Raw genomic sequence first — 6,000 nt, forward strand, 5'->3', positions numbered from 1 at the left:
TATGCTCTACCATACATGCACACACACAAATTATCTCTCACATGCTCTACCATACACTCACACGCACACACACAAGCTCTTATTTATTTATGTATTTATTTGTCTATTTTATATACCGTCTATCTGACATACAATCAAGATGGTGTACATAGTGGTCGTGTAGTGTAAATCAAAAATTTCAATCTGGTAACCATTTTAAAATGTAACATATTATAAGAAACTATAGTAAAATACACTGCTAAAATTAAAACAACCTTAAATTAAATAACAAAATTTAAGAATATAAAACAATGTTATAATATAATTCTAATATTAACTTTAAAACTACCATGGAATAAAACAAATGTAATATCATAAACAAAATTAACATAAAATAACATAACATACGCATAGCAGACACACATGTAATTAGGTCTTAGTCTAACATTCTGTACCAATCACACACACACACACACACACACACACAAACTCTCACTATCACTTGCTCTATCACAACAACAAGCTCTCACTCTCTGAACACCCCCCCCCCCCCCCCGGCTCCTATTCTCACACATACAGATGCACACCCAGGCTCCCATTTTTAGCTACAAACAGATGCACACTCAGGCTCCCATTCTCACTCACACATACTGAGGCTCCCATTCTCACTCACAATCACACACCTCCCAGGATCCAATTTTCATCCACACACACAACCCCAGGCTCCCATTCTCAGCCCCCCCCCCCCCACACACACACACACAGTCTCCCATTCTCACCCACATAAATGTATTCAAGCTCCCATTCACACACACACACACACACACACATGGGGCTTTTCATTAGGCGCTGCCGAACTCCTACTTCTACTGCCACTGGGATGGGATCTTGCAATGGCCTTGCAGCTCTGGTCCTCTTCTGCGCCATCGCGGGGATGGGATCCTGCAACGGCATTGCATCTCCAGTCCTCTTCTGGTATCAGACAGCACTGATTGGGTGGGCCTGAGCCCAAACAAGCCCACCTGTGGCTATGCCACTGGAAGACAACATAATTATTTGTCTCTAATGCACAACAGAGGGTCATTTCACTGCCGCTGCTCTGAAAATCCAGAAGCACATAGGAACGGTGCCAAAATTAGGAGGACAATGCTAAGCCAGCTGGCTCCCTCCCCAAAGATGAGACACACCATGAGGGCTGAGGCCCTACTTGATTCTGACGCATGGGGCAATTTTATTCATGAATACCTTCTGCGCCAATATGGCTGGCCTACTATCATGTTGAACACACCTTGCAGCATTTCTTCAGTCTTTGGCAACCCCCTGTCTGGCTGTGTGACCTTGGCTGCCTTGTCCATCATTATGCAGATTGATTTACATCAAGAAAGCATTGGGTTCTATGTGCTAACTAAAGCAGTCAACCCTGTCATTCTTGGATTATCCTGGCCCAGACTCCACCAGCCTTCGATTCATTGGCCATCATTAAAAATTATACTTTGGGGCCCCTCTTACCAAGAGTAGTTGTACCACTCTGGTTACAGCAGTGCAGACTACCTTGCCTGATCTATTGGATCTGCTGCTTCGGTACACATCGCTTACTGGCATATGCTATGAGAAACAACCTAGAGCCTTAGTGCACTGCAAATCTACTACCTATTCAAAATTTCTGAAGCCCTTCATTGTGGAGGTAGAGATCACTGCCAAGAAGGCAGGAGCTGCCCTCATTCAACACTATGATCCTGGCACCCGTGAGTCAAAGCTTCTATGGAATTATTGAAAGGCTTCAGGATTTGTACCAGCTGTCTCATTACACAATCATGATGCCGCTTGGGGCACTGCAAACCTATATATGTTTCCAGAGGTATATCATGATTGGGTGACTGCTGCTTCACTATCCTTTGTAGTAGAAATCCAGTGGGTGCCATAATTTTGAGTCTGTTGCTTGTGAGGTATCCCAAATAATTCCTGCTTCCTTCACACTTCAATGGACATGCCCTGCTATTTTCCTTCATCTCACTATTAGGTTCATCAGGAGCAGATTTTCATGGTCTTAGTGCCCCAGCCCCGGGCATCCCTCATAGCCAGGTGCTTTGAGTGTGCACAGCAAAGGATACCACCCTGAAACCCCCATCTTCTATTGCCTTTACTGTATTTTGACTGCTGCCTGTCACAAAGAAACTTACCTAAACACTACTGCCACTCTGGTTTAGCTACCTACCCTCCAAAATGTTTCTAATGGCTGATAGAACATTAAATAAGGTAGGGGGCTATGTATCAACTGGGTGTGCAGCAAAGTCCATCTACAACACTGATGCCCTATCTTTTCTAGAGCTGCTGCCAACTTCTACATCAGCCATGTCCAACCACTGTGCCACCAGGAAGAGGTAAGTGTGCATAGCATTTGTACTGGTCCAGATATCATTGGTGAAATGTACACTACCTCCTTTGGCTTACCTAGCTGTGGTCTGTATGCGACCTTTGGCACTTGTTATACAAGGAGGGGAATATTTTATTACTAAATGATGTCCTGGAGGGAATTTTGTAATTGTGCCACACTCTGCTACTCTTGTTCAGTGCAGAATCATCAAAATATAGCTTTACTTCCACTCCGGATGGTGTTGATTATATTTTTGTGCAAAGGTCAGCCTCCATGGAAATAATGCAGGCATTTAAGGTCTTCAGCGTGTTGCTTACTGGTGTTCAGGGGCTGTACACCAGTAAGCAACATGCTGAAGACCTTAAATAGCCTTGATGATTCCGCACTGAACAAGAGCAGCAGAGTGTGGCACATCCAGTGTTTTTTCCTCTCTTTTGGTAATTTTATTTAAAAAAATGCATCAACCAGGCAACTATTAAGAAGCTCACAATTTAAGAAGGGAATGTTTGCTAACAAGCACATACAGTGTACACCTTACTTAAAAGGAGCAAGATTCTGATGTGACCTACGTTGTTCATTTTGAGAAAATAGAACACTGCATACAGCAGCCTCTGAGGCAGCTCTGCTGGCCAGAGTCAGGCCCATATACTGTGTGAATAAAGTATTTTGCCAATACACTGATCTCACCTTTTTTTTTTGGTCACCTCATTAATATCCAGACAGAGACAAAAAAAAACACTACTACTAGCACTGCTGCAATTTCTTCCATACTGTCTCCCATCCCAATCCTCCCCAGTGCAGAGAAAAATCTGCACTGCACCGACTCTTTTTGGCAGATTTTAAAATCTGCCACAAAATGTTTAAGTCGGCAGCATTATAATACACATTTTTTGTCATGTAGGAATTTGAATGAATGTGAATGGAGCGGTGACAATATATATTAGAGATGTGAATCGGAACCGGAATTGGTTCCGGTTTCAGATTCGTGGACTATCAGGAAATTATTTTTCCCGTGGTCCAATCATTTTTTTTTTTTTTTATCGGCTGTGCTGAGCCGATAACCCAAAAACACAGCCCGACCCTTTAAAATTAGTTTTTTAGTATCCCTCCACCCTCCGGACCCCTCCAACCCCTCCCCACATAATTTTTAAGTACCTGGTGGTCCAGTGGGGGTCCCGGGAGCATTCTCCCGCTCTCGGGCTGTCGGCTGCCAGTAAACAAAATGGTGCCGATGGCCCTTTGCCCTTAGCATGTGACAGGGTATCCGTGCCATTGGCCAGCCCCTGTCATATGGTAGGAGCAATGGATGGCCGGCGCCATCTTTAAAAATGTTTGTTTTTTTTCTAGATGTGTGTCAGTCAGGATTCAGGTGGGGACATAGCACTGTGACTGTTCTGTTGTCCGTTCAGGAAGAGATTTCACATTGTCAAGATAGTGCCACCTCAGCATTTTTCATTTTTTAGACTTAACCAGTGCATTTGACCTGGTCAGTCATGAACTTTTATTGGAAAGCTATAGGGTAATGGGAATGAGTGGTCAGGTACGTTTTTGGTTAGGGTCTTTTATAGCAGGGAGATCGGTGAGAGTTCAGGGGAGAGGGGAAGTTTCTGATAGACAAAGGGGTAGATTTTATAAATTTGTGCGAGGGCGTACTTTTGTTCACGCACCAGGCGCAAACAAAAGTATGCTGGATTTTATAAAATATGCGCGTAGCCGCACGTATCTTATAAAATCCGGGGTCAGCGCGCACAAGGGGGTGCACATTTGTGCAACCTGCGCGTGCTGAGCCTGGCGCGCGTTGCCTGTTCCCTCCCCCCACCTTTCCCTCCCTTCCCCTATCTAACCCACCCTCCCAGCCCTATCTAACCCCCCCCCCCACCTTTGTTGCCAGATTTACGCCCGCTGAAAGCAGGCGTAAATCTGCGTGCGCCAGTGGGCTGCTGGCGCGCCATCACCCGACCCAGGGGCTGGTCCGGAGGCCTCTGAGGAGCGGGAAGCCAGGATGAGAGAGGGGTCCCTGAGGAGCGGGTAACTGAGACGTCCATGTCGGAACTGAAATCTGGAATGCAGGGTCCTTAGGAAGTGAGGTGGAAATAGCAAGGATGAGACTCTTTGCCAAATCATCTTTGGAGAGGGCCAGCAGGTTTAAATATCCACAGATCCTGACATCATCTGGAAGGGACGCCCCCGAGGTTTCCACCATGACGTGGATAAGACTGGGCTGTGTGCGCGTGCCTCTAGAGAGCTTTGATGGCAAGATGGTGGTCAGCGGCGACTGTGCCAACCCGGGAGGCCTGGAAGCGATAGGCAGGCCGTAGGTAGCTAGCGGAGGCTGCCGATCTACCCCATGGAGTCAGGGAAGTGAAGAAAGAGGTGAGCAGAAGCGGTCGCAGCCATCTGCGACCGATGGGCGTAATAGGCAGTGTCTGAAATTTTTATTTACTTTCTCCTATTCCATCAAACCCAATCATTGCAACGACAGCCCTCTGAGAGGTACAGACTACAGTTTCCTTAGATTCCAAATTAAGTGCCGGATTTTCAAAAGGTTATGCTCGCATGTTATAAAATCGGGCTTACATGTACATGTGCGCCGGGTAGCGTGCGCACATGTAGGTCGCGCGCGTATGATATAAAATCTACCCATAAGTATTTCCTTGAGTTAAATATTTAGTGTCACTTGAGTGAAAGCTGGGACTCTCTCTCCTTGGGGCTTTCACTGTTTCTGCAGTCCTGTCAGCCTCAGGAACAGAAGCCAGGTCCTGTGAGATCATATAAATCCAAATTGTGTATCACTTGGCTGACTGGTTACGACCCTCAGATTCCAAAATTTGATGTAGATTTATTACTTATATACTTTATTACTTACTTATATTCTTTTCAAAAAATGGCGATACTGTCGAAATACATAATACCACCAAATGTATTTTTTTTTTTTTAGGGATATACAAATTAGTTTGAATAAAATTGAAAACCCATCCACACTGAGGGGAGGGGAGGACATTTAGATAATCAGTGTTTAACTGGGACTGTTCAATAATCCATTGAAAAGTTGTGACTATATACTCATCAAGCCTGGTTCTTTATTTATCTTGGTTTTGTGTGACTTTTAACAGATTTGTGCTTGAAATTAAAGTATTTGAGGCTTCATCTGAAAAGTTTAAATCGGTGAACATTCACATAAATCCAAACCATTCCAAATCATTCTTAATTCCTCTCCCTCCGAAAAAAGAAAAAAAATTGTGTCAAATGTGAACCAGAGCAAAACTGAATGTGATTATCTCAGTAAATCTGACCATACAATTCAAAGCACTTATCTGAGGTGTGAAATGGACTAGAGAAGACAGGAAGGGAATGAATGGGGTGAGCTGGTCAGCTGGTTCCATTTTGAAAATGGTAGGTGGAGGGGCAGGAGCAAATGGGTAATATTCCTGACCCAGCAAAAACCTTCCCCGGGCTACTGACTGAGCTTGGGGGGCTGGGAGCAGAATTTGTTTTCAAGCTTTTATGAAAAGGCCTACTAGGGGGCTGGGTTTAGGTGCATGCCTTTGAAAAGTCCCTCCGCTACAGGGGCTCAGGGTCAGAGATCAGGCTGGGGGGGGGGGGGGGGGGGCACTGATCAACCAGGAAGGTTTCTTGTCTTTTGGGGG

The sequence above is a fragment of the Rhinatrema bivittatum genome, chromosome 1 (genome assembly GCF_901001135.1).
Source record: "Rhinatrema bivittatum chromosome 1, aRhiBiv1.1, whole genome shotgun sequence".
In the NCBI taxonomy this organism is placed as follows: domain Eukaryota; kingdom Metazoa; phylum Chordata; class Amphibia; order Gymnophiona; family Rhinatrematidae; genus Rhinatrema; species Rhinatrema bivittatum.